General features: G+C 33.8%; 1 protein-coding gene across 1 annotated transcript in view; it reads right to left on the bottom strand.

Moving 5' to 3' along the window:
* LOC118745418 (sodium- and chloride-dependent GABA transporter 1) overlaps positions 1-20,084 on the bottom strand; it is a 422,900-nt gene that overhangs the window by 270,573 nt on the left and 132,243 nt on the right. The window lies entirely within an intron of this gene.

Here is a 20,084-nt window from a genome sequence, read left to right as displayed (position 1 = left end):
TTATTACATGAAAACGCGCGATTGAAATCAAAATATTTCAACTCACATGTGTAGCTAAATGACTAAATTTTAATTTAGCACTAATATTTAAATTACCGGAGCACTAGTTTATTAATAATGTAACTTCCAAAATGCACAGTGGCAACTGGACTTAGCAAAGGGTACTCTTATCCTATTTGCCCACTTATTTCGGGTTATTACAAGAAAACGCGCGATCTAAATCAAAATATTTCAACTTACCCGTGTGGTTAAATTGAGCTTTAATTTAAAACACAGATTTTAAATTTTCGTGCACAAATTTATTAACAACTTTAATCTGAAATACTCTATTATGTGAAACACACTTTTATATGTAAAACACGCAAATTAAATGGCGGGAGTTGTCAAAATAACTGTCAAACAGCTCTTCGAAAGTTCGAATTTCCTGCTCCCAAATTTTCGGAGAAAATGCTGCTCCCTGACAGTTTCGAATAGGAGGATTTTATTCTCGAGAAAAGTAAAATCCGCGAGAAATGAAATCCTCGGGAATATTCAGAATTGGGCTGTATATGTATATTTCCTCAAACAAAGACTATCGATAGTGGCCAATGACCATTCGATAGTGCAAAAAAATAGAACCATTCGATAGTATCGATAGTACCATCGATAGTTTTTCAGCTCTATTTAACAGACTGATTGAAAGTGACTATTGCTATTTGCTATATCCACCGTGTCCTTTCCTGGAAGGTTTTGGGTGGTCCTACCTTTCCCTGTCAGTTCGTCAGCTTTTCAATTACCATCAATTTTCCGATGTACCCGGCAACCATATATATGAATAGAATTCTACGTAAATACGTATGTTCTCGTTCAAAAAGCTACGGCATTCAGCGGGGGACTGTCTGTGTGTGAGTCGAAAGCTTTCCTTCAAGCGTTGCATTTGTGATATATTTTCTTGTCACTCGTTTACATACAGTGGTCGAAAAAATTATAGCCGCACCATATTTTGACAAGTTTTAACATTTAGTTTTTTTTTAATTTAATTTTGGTTATTTTTTATAAAATTATTGTTCTTTATTTAACAGAACTCAAACAAATTCAAATTTCAAACTTTGTTCAATATTTACAAAAATTCAACAAACTTTCGTAAAAATTTTAGGTTAATGGAGTGCTGGTTGCCTGAAAAGCTTGGTAACTTCGGATATACATATGTACAGACATATCGAGACCTAACTGCCAAAATAACGTAAGCGAGATTTTTTCAAAATTTTCTTTTTGTTGCAGAAAGGCATCTAGATGCTCTGGGAATATTTCTGCATCAAAGAGAATTTTTAAAAAATGTCGCTTACGTTATTTTGGCGGTTGGGACTCGATATGTATGTTTGTACAATTCTGCACATAAAATAAGTTTGGTAATTTTTTGTTGAATTTGGTAACTTTTTCAGTTGACCTGCTCTCAGAGAGCACTCTTCAACAAACCGACATGTGCGAGCAGTGGAACCACATTTCCCACTCACTAAGTACCGCCACCGAAGTAGTAGTCGGATTTCAGCGAGCCCGAAAGAACAATTGGTACGATGAGGAGTGTCAGGAAGCTGTGGCCGCCTATTGGGCCACGCTGCGATCGGGCGCAACGCGCGCTGTTTAGACCGCTATAGGGATTTGAAGAGAGAAGCGATACGTATTTGCCGCAATAAGAGAGATACCGAAATACGTGAGTGCGAAGAGCTTGAAATGCAGACCGACAAGAAGCATGCCGGAAATTTTTCCAGAGAGTTAGGTGACTTACGGAAGGTTTCAAGACCAGGGTGTACTCTTGTAAGAACAACAATGGAGACCTAGTTACCGACGTTCAGAACGTACTTAAATTATGGAGGGAACATTTCTCCTCCCTACTGAATGGTAGCTGCACATAAAGTTGTGGAGAAGAAGAACCCGAGCCCCCAATCGATGATGACGGAGTCGATGTTCCTCCGCCTAACTATGACAAGGTACGAATAGCAAAACAACAAAGCTGCTGTGGCTGACAGTCTGCCAGCTGAGCTATTCAAGTACGGCGGCGAGGAGTTGATAAGGTGCATGCATCAACTCTTGTGCAGGATATGGTCAGATGAACGCATGCCCGACGATTGGAATTCAAGTGTGCTCTGCCCAATCCACAAGAAAACCAACCCCGCTATTCGCGCCAACTACCGCGGGATCAGCATTCTAAGCAAAATTTAAAAGGCCTTATGGAGCGTATTGTGTGAAAGCCGTCAATGAACTGATTGGGCCTTATCAGTGCGGATTTGAGCCTGGAAAATGCACCATAGACCAGGTATTCACAATACGCCAAGTCTTGGAAAAGACCCGCGAGAGAAGGATCCGCACTCACCACCTATTTGTCGATTTTAAAGCCGCTTTCGACAGCACTAAAAGGAGTTGCGTACACGCCGCTATTTCTGAATTTGGCATCCCTGCCAAACTACCGCGGGATCAGCCTTCTAAGCTTAGGTTACAAGGCATTTGGAAAAAAATTAAGCCCACCGTCAATGAACTGATTGGGCCTTATTAGTGCGTATTTAGGCCTGGAAAATCCACCATAGACCAGATATTCACAATACGCCAATTCTTGTAAAAGACGAGCGAGAGAAGGATCTACACTCACCACCTATTTGTCGATTTTAAAGCCGCTTTCGACAGCACTAAAAGGAGTTGCATATACGCCGCTGTGTCTGAATCTGGCATCCCCGCCAAACTGACACGGCTGTGTAAAATAACGTTGGGCAATACCACCAGCTCCGTCAGAATTGGGAAAGACCTCTCTGGGCCGTTCGCCACAAAACGGGGTTTCAGACAGGGCGACTCCCTTTCGTGTAACTTCTTTAATCTGATGTTGGAGAAGATAATAAGAGCTGCAGAACTGAACCGCTCAGGAACAATTTACTACAAAAGCGTGCAATTGCTGGCTTATGCCGATGACATCGACATCATCGGTAACAAAAACCGCGAAGTTTTTTCTGCCTCTTCCAAGTTGAATAAGGAAGAAAAGCGAATGGGTCTGGTGGCAAACGAGGACAAGACGAAGTATCTCCTGACATCAAACAAACAGTCAGCACATTCGCGCGATAATAATTTCAGCATGGAAATCCAACAAGTGCGTCTTTGGACTGAGTAGGCAATTCAGGAGTAAAGTCCCCTCTCGACGTACGAAAATGGCGACGGCGAGTGTCGCAGGCGATGGAACGATGAGCTGTATGAGCTTTACAACGACATGGACATAGTGCAGCGAATTAAAATACAGCGGCTCCGCTGGCTTGGCCATTTCGTTCGAATGAACACCGATGCTCCAGCTCTGAAAGTATTCAACTCGGAACCCGCTGGTGGTAGCAGAGGAAGAGAGAGGCCCCTACTGAGATGGAAAACCAGATAGAGAAGGACTTGGCTTCACTTAGCATTTCCAATTGGCGTCAGTTGGCACAAAAAAGAAACGACTGGCGTGCTTTGTTGAACGCGGACAAAATTGCTTAGGCGGTTACAGCGCCAAATAAGAAGAAGCTTCACAGATACTTTTTCATAATTAAGAAAAACCGAGGATAAACATTTAAAATTATATGTTCCGCTAATGTGATTTCAACCTGGACACTCTTGGCGCAACCAATTGTAGCAAGCCTCTTTGCGCACTCAGCTACAAGCATAACATGTAAGTGTGCCTTCAAATGTTCGCTTTGAATCATGTCAAATTACGCGACTGGTACAATTGTTCAAATTTGTTTTTGCTATTTACATAGTGGCGTTGTTTGAAAATTTTGTATTGGGCTGAACTCATTCTCTATAAAAAATTCTAGACAACACCATCCTGTGATCGGTCGAACAAACTTTTCACAAGTTACAGAGTGGCGTTGTTTGAAATTTTATTATTGGGCTGAACTGATTCTTGATGATAATTTCTGGACAACACCACTCTGTGATCGATCAAACAAACTTATGTTTAAGAAACAAACAGATTGTACCAGTTAAAGAAAAAATTGTATTTTCCTTGTGTTAATTAAATAAATAATAAATTGTTTATTTCCTTTTAAGACAAAAACCATACATATATTTATTAGTTAAACTAAATTAAACTGTGCGGAAAATTGAAAAAGCAGTTTAAAAAATACTGAATGAAAAAAGTTGTATCAAACTATTATTAATATTAATTGAGGAGTGTTTAATAAAAGTTATTATTGAAATTGTAAATGTGTTACAACGTTTGGAAACCTTAAGAATAATGGATTTTGTTGTAGTGTGGACAATATTTTTATAAAAAAATTATAAAATTTGAATTATGCAATTTTTTAATTCATTAATTAAGTTTATTTGGCCAGAAAAACTTTGATTATTGGTTTTTGGCGGAAATGCATGATGTTTTCCAAAAAAAAAAATTATTATAACCACAGCTTTTGAATATAATATATATACCATTATATCTAATATGTTTTATGTTATGTTATACCACATCATATTATATTATATTTTGTTATTTTAAATTACGCATATGGGGCGATTCACGTCAAATGGGTGGCACAAAACAAGCTACTTTTCGATTAGCTGGGAAGCAGACGGAAAATGGGGAAAATAATTCGGAAACTATGACTTCTATAGATTTTTGTAATGGCTATCCGATGGTACAATGCGTTTACCAAAAATTTCCCATTTTTGGGGTGAAAGCTCTGAACGGAAATTTATTTGTAATTTTTCTCAATTATGTTCATTTTTAATATTCTTTTTAGTTATCTTAATCGAAAGATCAAGTGTTTTTACATAGAAATCTTTAATACAATGAGGTTTTTTTTTTGTTTTCCGGGTTATAAAGCGTTTCAGAACGCGCTACCCAAGTTGCGGCGTTCCGTCGCTTCATTTCGGTTCCGTTTGCTTGCACAAATTAAAACATAACACATGTGATAGAAAATTTTAACAAAATTGTCATTTTAAATCGCTATATCTCAGTCGTTTGTGTATCGATCGATTTGATAACACAATAAAATACAAACTATTCCAAAGAATTTAAGTTAAACAGCAAACAAAACTATATGGTTTTAAACTTTTTTATGAGAATTGAGAGGGTATTTTTTTTTTCAAACGCAAAAGTTGTGTTATAAAGTTAGAAAAAATTTGTTTGTTTTAAAACAGTATTGTAGATGACTATCTAAGGAAGTTTTTACGAAGGTTTCAGATTTAAACATCGAGTATTGGCAAAGTAATAACAATATTATTATGACTCGCACGGTTAGCAGATCAGCGCGCTCTAAAAAGCTTTATAACTTGGAAAAAAGTCAATTTTTTATTAATGATTTTTATGTAAAAAGACTTCATCTTTCGATTGATATAACTAAAAACAATATTAAAAATAACCATAATTGAGAAAAATTACAAATAAACTTTCGTTCAGAACTTTCACCATGAAAATGGGAAAATTTTGGAAAACGGTTAGTACCATCGGACAGCCCGTAAAAAAATCTATATAAATCCATATATGTAATACTTCTATATTGGCAGTAAGCTAACTTCTCAATGTATAAGCATTCCGAAATCAAAGCGCGACAGTCTAGTACCTTTTTTGTCAATAAGTTGTGTACTTGAGTGCCGTTTTTGTATATGTGTTGTGTACATGTTTATTTATAAACGTATGTGTTCCTTTTCTATTGTACGTGTTTATTGATATATCTGTACTGTATTGTTTTCGGACGGTACTAGCTCTTACTGCCAATATAGGAGCATTACATATATGAATAAATCATTGTTTTCGAATTATTTTTCCCATTTTCTGTCTGCTTCCCAGCTAATCGAAAAGTAGCTTGTTTTGTACCACTCAGCTCGCTGGGGACCAGTGTTGCCGCTTTAGCCCTTTGGTGACTAGATTTAGCTACCACATACTTTTTTTGGCCACATAAATTTAAAATTGCTACTAGCCCTTTTGGAAAATTTAATCATCCTTGACATGAAGAAGTTGTATATGCTTAATTTGATCTATTTTTTTTTTTCATTTATGTAAAAGATGATTTTTATTGTATGTTCCTTACGTTTTTATACAAACTACTAGCGGCGAACTTCGTCCGGCCCAAAATTAATTTTTTGTATTGAAACATTTTGGTCCAACATTTTCACCAACAGTTCACGTTCATGATTTTCAGTGACGCATTTATCTTCTAATATTACGGTTTGATGGTTGCCAGAAGGCATATTTCCATTGCCGTCTTAAATAACCTAGCAAAGGTGTATACGTATACAAAGATACGTAATAGTTTCAGTGCGTTTGAAAGGCGCCACGCCCCCCAAAAAGTCCCAATTTTCTCTAAGAGTATTGGATTGAATTCACATATCTCCATACCATGTTTGAGTACTCTATCATGAACACTTCCAGAGATATGCGGTGTGAAAAAATCGGTTTGTATGGGAGGTGCCACGCCCCTTTTTCTAATTGCCTAAATTTTTCCTCATGACTACGCGAGTGATTTTATACATCTTGCACATACCAAGTTCCAGTACTGTACCATGAACACCTCCAAAGATATGCAATATGAAAAATCCTGTTAATATGAGAGGTGCCACGCCCCGTTTTCCAATAGCCCTAATTTATCCTCATGGCTATGCGATTGCTTTTATATATGTTGTACATACCAAGTTCCAGTACTATACCATGAATACTTCCAGAGATATACAGTGCCCTTTTTGAACACTCCATGCGAATTAATCGTAGCGCTTCCCAGCAAAAAATCGGTAATCGCTTTTAGTGGTAACGTGTTCTAGAAGGCATAGCGTTATAATGCCTTCGAATTGTTTCGCTTCTTTTAGGCATTGCCAGTAATGCAAAGTAGAATGCCCTACAATATTTTATTTATCTCGCTTCTTCGTTTCATTTCGGGGAATGCAAAGTAGAATGTCCTATAATATTTATTTTTTAATTCGTTTCTTTGCTTAATTTCCGGGAATGCAAAGTAGAATGTCCTGCAATATTTTATTTGTTTCGCTTCTCTGCGTCATTTCAGGTAATGCAAAGTAGAATGTCCTACAATATTTTATTCGTTTCGCTTCTTTGCTTCATTTCGGGGAATGCAAAGTAGAATGTCCTACAATATTTTATTTGTTTCGCTTCTTTGCTTCATTTCGGGGAATGCAAAGTAGAATGCTGCATCGTAGTCAGCTGAAAAATGGAATGAATATCCAAAAATTCTTTTTCTACCGTTACTTTCTGTGGAAATTTGTCTCGCATAAAAATCATGTTTTGCTTTGTTCAATTTGCAGCGAAGTTGAAGTCAGTCAATGAAGTGAGGTACAAGAGTGAGGAAGTACAATTTTAAGCTTAATTAAATATGCATGTATGTACATACCGATTTTAAAGAAAATATAAATACCTAAATACATACATATGTACGCTGATTTATAAAAATTTTAATTAATTTTAACCTTTTAAGACATTTTCTGATTTCAATTTAATATAAATAAGTATGTACTTATCTAGGCATTCTACATTAGTTTCTCTGTAAGGCATTCTTTGTTCGCTTCTCTGGATTCTGTTTATCCATGCGTTCTCCCTTCGTTTGAAGGTAATGCTGCGGGTAAGGGCTTACCTCCAATGACATGCCCATGTTAAAATAAGGCCTTCTTGAAGCGAAACGGTAAGCGATTCTCATCGCCTAGCTCGTTTCCACTTTCGTTTCTGTGGTAATCGTGTTTTTTGCTGGGTTTCGACAGAAGCAATATTTTGATATGAAACAAAATGCTTTTGAAAGCTAATGTTATTCCCTTTCAGGGAAAAATACTGCCATTGACCCACAATTACTCGTTGACCTTAAAAAAATTGGTCAAAAATAGTGTTCTTCAAAATAACACGAAAAATCCAACGGATTTGTTCCAAAAAAAATTTTTTGTATGTTTTATTACACTAATATTATAGATTTTGAGACGAGAAACACTATTCCGCTGTTTAGAAATCGAAAAAAATTTTAAACTCCTCAATTTAAGAACTGCATTTATGATTGAATTTTTTTTTATTTGCATGCAGCTGTGCATGCTTCTCACAATTTTATTTCACTTGAATAGGAAGTACGCTGTAGTGCTATTCAATATCCTTAATTTAAGCTATGGTAGAAATCTTTACGCCATCTGAGAGCCAAGTTACAACAATTTTAAACCAAACTCCGAATCTGCTGTACGACTTTTTACTCTGAAATTAGAAGAAAAAAATGCAAAAATAACGAATAAAATTTCGAAGTTTAACTTCAGAAGCGTTATAATTTGGCCCTCAAAGTGCCTAGAGACTTCTACCTTGGCTCAAATTAAAGATCTTATATACCACTACAGCGTGCTTGTCATTCGGGTGATATAAAATTGTGAGAAGGATCCACAGCTGCATACAAATAAAAAAAAATTCAATCAAAAATGCATTTCTTAAATTGAGGTGTTAAATCTTTTTTTCCGATTTTTAAGCAGTGGAATCGTATTTCTCGTCTCAAAATCTATAATATTAGTCTCATAAAATATAAAAAAAATTTTTTTGTCGAACAAGTCCAGTGGATTTTACATGGGTTTTTTGAAGAACACTATATTTGCCAATTTTGGGTCCATGCCAGTATTTTTCCGTGAAAGGGAATCCGATGGATTTTTTATACTTCTTTGAAGAACACTATTTTGGACCAATCTTTTTAAGGACAATGAGTAATTGTGGGTCAATGGCAGTGTTTTTCCCTGAAAGCGAATGACATTGCCGTTTATATCAAAATATGCCTTCTGTCCACAGCGCTACGAATAATTCGCTTGGAGCGTTCAAAAAGCACACTGTGTGCCACTCCCCTTTTTCCAATAGCCCCAATTTTTCTTCATGACTATGCGATTGACTTTATATGTCTTGTACATATCAAGTTCCAGTACTCTACCATGAACACTTCCAGAGAAATGCAGTGTGAAAAATTCGGTTTGTATGGGAGGTGCCACGCCCCCTTTTCCAATAACCGCAATTTTTCTCCATGAGTATGCGATTGCTTTTATATATCTTCATACCATGTTCGAGTCCTCTGCCACGCCCCTTTTTCAAAAGGCTCCAATTTTTCTTCTCGACCATGTGATTCGATCTCATATATCTCCGTTCACTTAGCGGTATGAAAAATACTTTACAACCTATTCTCATATCTACCAAACATACGCAAAAAATTTCATACAAATCGGTTCCGAAGGAGTTCGACTACAAACACCGTGACACAATGTTTTTATATATTAGATTGTTAATACAAAAATACTAAAAATTCTAAAAGAAAAAAATTTAGACAATTTTTTTAGGATAGGGACACCCTTACCACCAAATTCCAGTATTTAATCGTGAACACTGCCAGAGGTATGCAGTATAAAAAATTCGGTTTGTATGGGAAGTACCACGCCCCTTCTTCCAATAGCCACAATTGTTCTTTGTGACCATGTGATTGATGTCATTTATTTCCATACCAAGTTGACGAACTCTACCATGAACACTTCCAGAAATATGCAGTATGAAAGATTCGGTTTGTATGCGAAGTGCCACGCCCCCTTTTCCAATAACCGCAATTTTTCTGCATGAGTATGCGATTTCTTTTATATATCTCCGTACCATTTTCGAGTCTTCTTCCATGAACATTTTCCGGGATATGCAGTATGAAACATTCGGTTTGTATGGGAGGTGCCACGCCCCTTTTTCAAATAGCTCAAATTTTTCTTCACGACCATGTGATTCGATCTCATATATATCCACACCAAGTTCTACCACTCTACTATGAACACTGCCAGAGATATACAGTATGAAAAATTCGGTTTGTACGGGAGGTGCCACGCCCCCTTTTCCAATAACCACAATTTTTCTCCATGAGTATGCAATTGTTTTCGTATATCTCCTTACCATGTTCGAGTAACTCTACCATGAATACTTCCAGAGATATGCAATATGAAATATTCGGTTTGTATGGGAGTTGAGTAGTATAAATATAGCAGCGCTGCTTGCTCCGGTCCAGAACCGCTATATGGGTTGCTGTTGCTCCGGTCCAGAACCACTATAAGGTTTGCTGGTGCTCCGCCGCAAGCTTTGCTGCTCCGCCAAAAGATGTCGCCGATCGTAATCCAAGTTCAGAACCCAGATAAAAGCCGCAAGATGTCGCTGGTGACAAATCCGAGTGCAGAACCGTAACCGATCACAGGGTGTACCGCTGATGGAAATCCGAGAAATCCGATACAAGGTGGTTTATATGTCGAAAATTGGTAAAATGTATTGGTACATATATACATCCCTACAAGAAAAGGACATTTTAGACTGAACGATTCTCAATACACTCAAACAAAGACCAATACACATAAAGAACGCTGTAAAAATTTCCCCACAATTTTAAGGCAGTAAAACACAGACCTTAAGTTGACATCAATCGAGGCCATATGATGAAAAGGGATGCAAAATCACATGTACACAAAAGAACTGGTCAGATTTTGCAGAAATCCCTGCAATTCTGACGTAAAATATGATCCCAAAAGGCTGCAGATCTCCCAGTCAGATGACAAGTCATATGACCGGCAGATGTCTTGTAGGGATACGTATTCTCATACATACATCTATATCAGGCGCGAACGCAGAAATTTTTTTCGGGAGGGGTTTTAAAATTATTATTATTATTTTTTTTTTTCATTTAATCAGTTGCACCAAATACGCGTTTTGGGTGGTACAAAATGTCAATATTTTTTTCAATAAATTCGAGTTATTACATATGTATGCATGAAAAATGTGAAATATCATTTCTCTACTGCTTCGACTTAAAAGAAAATATTGTCATATTGTATAATCAGTATTTCTTTATTAGCAACTTCTATATTTCTGTGGATGCTAAGTAAAGCTTAACCATCTAATCTTTGTTCCCCAGTTTTACTTCGTAAATATGATTCAGGCTTAAGAAGGAGCGTTCACTGGAAATAAGTGTCACAGGAAGTGTTGGTCCTATCTGCTAGAATCGGTATACCTTTAGGTACAGTGATTGATTGCAAATATCAGGAGCGTCTAGGAATGGTGTTGGACTATGCTCCGTAGGTACATTGAAAAAATGCCTGTAAAGAAACATAATAAGGGTATTCATCAAACCTTATAAACCGTATAAAATTATAATTGTGTAAACTTTGGAAATCAACTGTCAAAATTTGTATGGAAACTCGTTTACACATTTCAAATAAATTTCTACAACGATATCACTGAATAATCTTGATAACCTGAAGACAATGTAACTCTGTCGCAAGTGTATACAAAAAGAGAGTATGGGGCGTTCATGTAACAGAGCTCTTAAATTTATAAGAATATCTGCTTGATAAAGCTATCGGTTTAGATGAATACCGCTAATATTAATTTAAATATTAGCATGGCATTTGAATTTAAATGTAGAAAATTATCTTTGACACATTTTAGCACATGATAATTGAAATGTCAAATTACGTTTAGTCGAAGGCGGAAATGTAAAAGCAGCATCCGGTGCCCACGGACATTCAAGGAGCTCATAATTCTCGTTATCGCTTAGTTTACGGTCACCAAAATTTGACGCATCATTAAGCGGCACCTGCAAGGACGTGTATATATAAATTCGGTCGCAGAGAACTTAAAACTTGATTTTCGTGACGCAGAGGGTTGTGAAATTACCGGCATATTGAAAACAATGAGGGTGTTGATTTTTTAAACTTAGGGATGCGACCATTTTTGGGCCTTAATCAAACTACGCCTAAACGTTAGTATTCATACATGCTAGTAAAATTCCAATAAGATTTTCTCTATCTCATCATTACGTCCTGAGAACTGTGGAACTCGGGTAACTTATAGCCCACTTTCACCAAGAGCTGTTTCAATTTCCTTTTCCCATAGGCATTAACTGCAGTTAAGGCGTGGTGAAAATGAACTCTTACTCCGGAGCGTATTCATTTTTTCCGTACTTGACACTCGTCAGATGAATTTTCGGCTGTTTGTGAAAATTCGGCAGCCGGAGGGGCAGAAGTTTTCAGTTTAAAATAGTTCGTTATTTTTACAGAATGCATTCGGTACGTAGCACCTTTTGCTCTGGTGATTCAGCGACATTGAAAATACACTTTTTCTCCCAAATAGATATGTAAATTAATTCCAATTACTTCTCCCCTTTCGAAAACCTTAAAACGTAAACCAAAATGTGCATATAGTATATATGTAGTACTTTTAGGGATTATGTAAAGTATGTATGTATATAAAGTGGTGTTACCAGAGCATCTAGACGGAGAGCTCATGCCCAAAAAACCCATCATTCTTCAGATCGATTGAAATTTGTTGTGAGCTTAGCTTGTTATCTATATACATATATAAATGTGAATGTCTGTTTGTTTATTACCTTATAACTTTTGAGCCACGACACGGAATCGCACGAAACTTGGCAGACTTATTTGTTTTTACCCCGGGAAGGTTATAGGTATGGTCTTATTTGAAAATATGTCGTAAATTTCGCAAGGGGGCATGGCACCGCCAATAGACCTGCAAATGTTTAATCAGCTAAAACTTCGGAACCATAAGTCGAAAGAATTTGCAATTTGGTACGAAGACATGTCTACGGGAGGCGCTTATTGTAAGGTATATATAAAAGAGAGCGTGGCACATGAACTTGAAATTTGGTATGCAAACATATCTATGGTAGGTGCTTATAGTAAGGTATATATAAATGAGTTTGTAAAAGGGGGCGTAGCACGTAACATGGGCGTGGAAGTTCTTATCAGCCATAACTTCGGAATCACAAATCACATGACCCCCTTAATTCCTTCTGATATGCCTTTAGAATTTAAAATACTTCAGTTTCCAGTTCACTTAGCTTTTGCAATGACAATAAAAAAGGATGCCTTAAAATAAAACCAACTCTTTATCGAAAATAAAATTTATGATAATTGCATTGGAAAATGCATCTGCAAATGTTGATAGATGCATTTAAGTACTAAAAACGTGCTGAGGAATAATATTAGAGTAAGAAATTAGATGGTTAAAATTTAGTTATTACAATACAACTTTGGTATTTCAACTATTATATAATTTATTAAAACTATTTGATTATAAACATATTATTGCTTTTGATTTCATAGCAACCTAGCTAAACAACTATTCTACGTTATTATGCTATCACGGCTATATTAAAATTCGAGAAGAAATGAAATATAATATCGTTACATAAAATTTGTTTCATATTTGTATAAAGACGTGTGGTGAAACCCGCGGGTAAAAGCTAGTATGCATATAAATTGATATCAGGAGGGCTAGCTGCTGAACAACGTACTTCATATGACTTGAAATTTGGACAGAATTTTAACTAAAGTATTTAGAAAACTAGCTTTTACCCGCGGGTTTCACCCCACGCAGAAGGAATTATAGGGGTCATGTGACTTGTGGTTACGAAGCTATGGCAAAAAATTCCAAGCCTATGTTAAGTGCTACGCCCGTTTTACAAACTCATTTATATATACCTTACTATAAGCACCTACCATAGATATGTCTGCATACCAAATGTTATGTTTATGTGACTTATGGTTCCGAAGTTATAACTGGTAAAATATTCCACGCCTTTGGGATTTGCCGCCCCCTTCCACAGTCTTATTTATATATATACCTTTCTATAAGCACCTACCATAGATACCTGCTTACCACATTTCAAGTTCATGTGACTTATGTTCCGAAGTTATGACTGACTAAAAATTCCACGCCTATGTTATCTGCCACGCCTCCTTTTACAAACTCATTTACATATACCTGAAGATAAGCATCTACTATAGATATGTTTGCATACCAAATTTCAAGTTCATGTGACTTACGGTTCCGAAGTTAGAGCTGATTAAGCTGATTAGCGCCCATGGGAGGTGCCACGCCCCCTTTTTCAATACCGCAAATTTTTTCCAATGAGTATGGAATTAATTTTATTTATCTCGACATCAAGTTCCAATGCTCTACCACAAATATTTCAAGAGATATACAATATGGAAATTTTAGTAAGTATAGGAGGTGCCACGCCCTCTTTTCCAGCACTGCCCACTTTTCTCTATGCCTATAACCTTCCCGGGGTAAAAGCAAATAAGTGTGCAAAGTTTCGTGCGATTCCGTGCCGCGGTTCAGAAGTTATAAGGTAATAAGCAAACAGACATTCACATTTATATATATAGGTGAATTCAAGTTTGCCTGCCAATTCTTATGGTCTTAAAGTAATTCCAGCCTATGTTGAAAGTGCATTGTTGCAAGTATAAGTCAACATACTTCAGACATGGTATCCGTGAGTGCGGGCGCGGGGCAGAAAACGTATATCGTTAAAATGCCATGGCGTATGAGTTATCTATCAACATCAATATTTAGTCCGTTTATGCTTCCAAGCTAGTGCTCATTCACCTCGGTTTGTTCTTTATTTGCAGATTTTTGCGAATAGTTGAAAATTCGTACAAACTTTTACGGAAATAAAAACAGTATTGCTTTTGTTTACGTAATTAACTAAATACAAAGATAAATTTCTTAAAATTTTCCGCAGGCATTTCGGGAGGGGCTTGAACCCCCAAAACCCCTACCTGCGTTCGCCCCTGATCTATATGCAAACGTACATACATACATATGTATATACATATATAGATGCTCCACCCCTAGAAAAGTGTGTTAATAATGTTCACATAGTTAATTGCTAAGTATTTAATATGTATGTGTATATGAATGGAAAGGCCTGTTGATGTTGATGATGAGAACAAATAAAATTTAATTTGAAATAAAAGAAAGTTTTATAATTACTTATTTATTTTGATAATAAGAATTTTAAACATAAATGTCCGCAATTATATGAATTATAGCTTTGTTGTTTATTATAGTTATATTTAATGTCTTTTCCTAAATACTTTATTATTTGCTTAGGAGGCTGTAAGTTTCCAAAGCCATCGAAATAATCAATCTCATTATCGTTTTTCCAGTATATATATGAATGGAAAGGTCTGGTGATGTTGATGATGTGAACAAATAAAATTTAATTTGAAATAAAAGAGAGTTTTATAATTACTTATTTATTTTGATAATAAGAGTTTTCAACATAAATGTCCGCAGTTATATGAATTATAGCTTTGCTGTTTATTATAGTCATATTTAATGTTATTCCTAAATACTTTATTAAATGTTCAGGAGGCTATAAGTTTTTCCAAAGCTATCGAAATAATCAATCTCATTATCGTTTTCCAGTATTTGAACTATCCAAATTTATTATTCCACATTCTCTCTTAAATGGTTTACATGGTAAAGTGTCACACATGAATACCCCTCTAAAATTTGGAATAAATTTTGAATACTTCTTCAAGTGTACATCAGTAAGAGGTCTTCTAGGTAGCTTCATTAAGAGTTTTTTGATATGATTTTAAATATAATCCGAATCCCTATTTATAAGGCTTTAAGAATATGTCTTTTCCCATTGAAATAGCTTCCATTGTATTATTATGACGTTTTGCCTCCAATAACTGCTCCTTTCCAGTCTTTATAGCATTGATTGTTTTAATAATTCCTGCTGTACCGCCAGATAGACTTCCATGTGCTCCTAATGCTACGATTAAAGGCGCTAATGATAGAAATCCTCCAGATTTAGGTAATGATATTACACGTGGTGTTTTTATTATAGATTTTTTTACTCTGAAAATATTATTTACAACCTTTCGTGAAATTTTTATGACATCTTTTAAATTAGCACTTTTCTTTAAATTTTGTTTAGCACTTTTTAAGGCATGATTGAAGAGCTGATAACCAGTTTTTCCTCCCACTTTTTTAGTTTTTACTATAAGCGTACCCCATACCGAATTTCGTTTTTGTCTTCATTATATTTATAACTAACCAAGCATTCGTTTTCTCATTAAGATTGCTATCCTTCGCTTTAACTCTTTCCCAAACCTTCTTAATTAATTTTTTATCAGCAATATGTCCGTTATCTAAATCTTTATTATATAAATATGATATATCATGTTCTCTACAAGCAGTGTCTAGTAGATTAATCCCTCAATCTATTCATCTAGCATTATTCATTCATATATTGCTAACTTAGTGAGAAAAGTTGTTAAGCATACTTTTTATGAAAACTCATATTTTGATATAGAAAGCAGGAGATATTAATAACACATCGTTTCGAAAAAAGATTAAGATACTTGTTTTTCTCGTTTATATTCATTGAAAGACAAATTTATTAATGTTTAACAAATTTATTAGAATGTTTAACAAATTCAAAAATAATACGAAATCTTTTTATCTTTCACATATGAATGGAAAGATCTGCTGATGTTGATGATGAGAACAAAAAAAATGTAGTTTGAAATAAAATAAAGGTTTATAATTACTTATTTATTTTTATTTATTATTAGATATTTAATGAAGAAATAAATTTTCATAATATTATTACATTTTTTCAGCACATATCATAGAATTTTCATGATATTTACAAGTATTTATATTTATATTTTTTATATATATAAATTCTTTAAATTTGGACAATTTAAATCATCTAAATTATATAAAATAATATCGTATCCGAACAAACGTTGAATCCATCTGATTTTCTCCAATCCTTTAACATAGAATATATAATTTTTTCTTTTCATTAATGAATGAATAAATTCAATAACAGCCATTAAAGTCGAATCACCATCTTCCCATTTTAATCCATGATGATTATGATATAACCAGTTATTAGTTGTTTTATCCCGTATCATCAACTTAGATTCTTCAAAAGGAGGTTGAATAAGAAACGTTTTTATATATGATATATATGTTATATATATGTTGATATGCTGACTTCTTTAGCAATAAATTTTCTATTAAAATAGAATCCCTGAACGTCTATAACCAACGTATATTTCTCTAACATTATATAGATTGAGCTTTTTTTTTAAATTCGCCTAAAAAATAGTCTTATGAATTTCTATAAAGTTTATGTTATTTTTTTACAGTCTAATCAAATCCTATTTAAATAATTGTGAACATAAGTATGTATTACAACCACCAATTTTATTAACTAATCGATCACACTCCGCTGAGTAATGAAAACCGGATATCAAATTAATCTTTTTATTAACATTTGTATTCTTTTTATATGTCATATGAATACGGCAAATCCATATTATAGTATTAAAAGTTAAGAAATTTCCATATCCATATCATGTTTGTAACTTTTAATATAAATTTATGTGACATCTGAGCGTAGTGTGATATCATCTCCAGTAACAATTTCAATTTCACCGTTACTTAAAATTTTGTCGAATGCAACCTGGCGATACACAAAACAAGAAATATTCAGTTTACGTTGAAGGAAATCACTATCATATGTACAGCGAATTCGTAGCATAATATTATCTTCATATTGAAGCTGAAAATGTCTATAAACGGGTTGTGAGCTCTCAATTATTCCCGAAATATTTTTCTCTTTTTGTATTAGATCTTACCTAAATGCTTCTATGGCTTCCTGTGTTGTGAAAAACTTTTTCAGATTAGATGTAGGTGCTTCTGATGTCGTTTCAGGAATAGATGTTTTATTTACACTGAACCAAAAATCCATCTCTGGATCGAAGAAAAACTTTCGTTACTTTAAGGTCGAAAATTCTTCTTCGTTATATATATTTTATTTTATTTTAATTGTTTATTAATAAATTTGGGTTCTCCCGTACCACACGGGGTTTTAATTTAAAATATTGATGTCCATAATATACTATAAGATATTTTTTTCCTGTCCAATAGTATTCTACTTCAGGAAGAGGATTTGTAGGTATTTCATCACAAAACACCTGTAGGCCACGCGATTCCACATCTTCAGTAGATATTACATTCCATAGGTTCTCCATTTATATAAAATTCAGTCTATAAACCTATATAAAAATAGAATATTAGGTATGTTCTGAAATTCGTTCGATTTGAAATCGATGCGATTTTGGAAATATTTTTATAGATTTTTAATCATAAAACTCATAATTTGGTATTGATACGGATGATATAACATCGCTGATGGTTCTATTATATTTTTTATATAAAAAATATTCAATCTTTTCATCAGAAATAACGATCAATATTTAGCAAATCATATTGATTTCAAAATCGTTCGATTTACAGAACATGCCTGTATATGTATATATGTATATATATTTTAAAATAAGAAAAAATTGTTTCTATTATTATTAGATCTTTTTAGTATAAGCTTACCTTCGTCCTTTGTTTAATTTATATATGTTTATATAGTTTACTTAAAAATGGACCTTATTCACAGCAAATTTCTTGGATAAATGAGAACTCATCTCAAAAAGAGATAAGTTTATATACTACATTTTCATTTCTCTAATAAGGATAAGAATACAAAAATTGGCTGGCTTTCAAAACGTCAATCACATTTAATAAATCAGTGACAATTTAAAAAGAATTTAAAAATAGCCAAACACAAAATTCTATGCTATACATATATATTTAATTTCTGTGATAAGCCCCAAGTTGGGGCTGATTTTTAAAACACTAATATATTAGCCTATTCATCTTCTTATTAATATAAGAATAACCTTGATCTTGATTTCATCATCATTGTTTGTCTAATAAGTATATTAATGCCAAGTGGACGATAACGAGCCCACATAAATATATAAAAAAAATGCTAGAAAATGCTTGACTTACTGAAAAAAGTTGTTAAGTCCACTTTTTATGAAAACTCATATTTTGATATATGTAGGTGAAAAATCTATAATTTCTATGAGTTAATAAAGTTATTACTTATATGAAAACTGATGAACTTATATGAAAATTAATGAAATTATATGAGTTCATCAATTTAATACTTATATGAAAATCTATAATTTCTATAACTTAATAAAGTTATTACTTGTATGAAAAATTATAACTTATGTTAGATAATAAGGCAATTACTTATATGAAAACTGATGAACATATATGAAAATTAATGAAATTATATGAGTTCATCAATTTAATACTTATGGGAAAATCTATAATTTCTATGAGCTAATGAAGTTATTACTTATGTATATGAAAAATTATTGAAAACTCATAACTTTTATGAGTTAAAAGGGTTATTGCTTATAAGAAAAACTTGTAACAGAGTCGAAAATGTATGAGAAAAATATGAAACTTCATCTAAATAATGCATACAAGAAACATTACATATTTACTCGACTTTTTTTTGTACATTGACAAAATATATGAAAATTTGAAACATATGTTAATTAAGAAACAATTAGGCATATGAAAACTAATGAAACTAACTTACATGAATAAATAAAGCAATTACTTACATCAAATATTATAACTTTCATGAGTTAATATAGATATTAATTTTAGCAGAACCGAAAATATACATATGAAAAAAAAATATGAAATTGATAAATTTAAAGTTTCATCGAAATAATGCATGCAAGAAACATTAGATATTTACTCGACTTTTTTGTACATTGAGAAAATCTATGAAAATTTTGAACTTATGTGAATTAATAAACAATTATTTATTGTATGAAAAATTATGACTTGTATGAGGTAATAAGAATATTACATGAAAATTTGGAACTTATATGAGTTAATAAAATTAGTACTTATATGAAAATTGTATAAGTTGATAAATTTAATTCAAACTGTATTTTAAATGGGATTTGTATAATTATTAGTTGTATGAAAAATTGTGTCATAGTCGAAAATGTGTGCGGAAGAAATATGAAATTTCTAGATATGAGAATTCACCAAATCAGTGCATGTAAGAAACATCCCTGCAAGAACAGTGACCATCATTTGACAAATCATTTGACTGGCAAGGCTGATAGAGATTTCTGTCACTGGCTACCTACAAGTTTCTATCACATTCTAAAGGGCAGTGTGAAAAATCTGATGTAAACATTTGTGTACATATGATCTTCCGTCTTCCTCCAACTTATGGCCTTATATATTGGTCTCTTTTTAACCAACGCAAAATTTGCAAATGTGTTAGCAAGATAAATGAGAATGTGTTAGTTTCCATCACACAATTCTTGTAGGGATTAGATATTTACTCGGCTGTTTTAACCGACTTCCAAAAAAGGGGGAGGTTATCAGTTCGTCGGAATATTATTTTTTTGTTTTTTTT

The sequence above is a fragment of the Rhagoletis pomonella genome, unplaced genomic scaffold, assembly GCF_013731165.1.
Source record: "Rhagoletis pomonella isolate Grant_MI unplaced genomic scaffold, Rhpom_1.0 Rhpom_scaffold_00009, whole genome shotgun sequence".
NCBI classification, from domain to species: domain Eukaryota; kingdom Metazoa; phylum Arthropoda; class Insecta; order Diptera; family Tephritidae; genus Rhagoletis; species Rhagoletis pomonella.
This window is presented reverse-complemented; position numbering and strand designations above follow the sequence as displayed.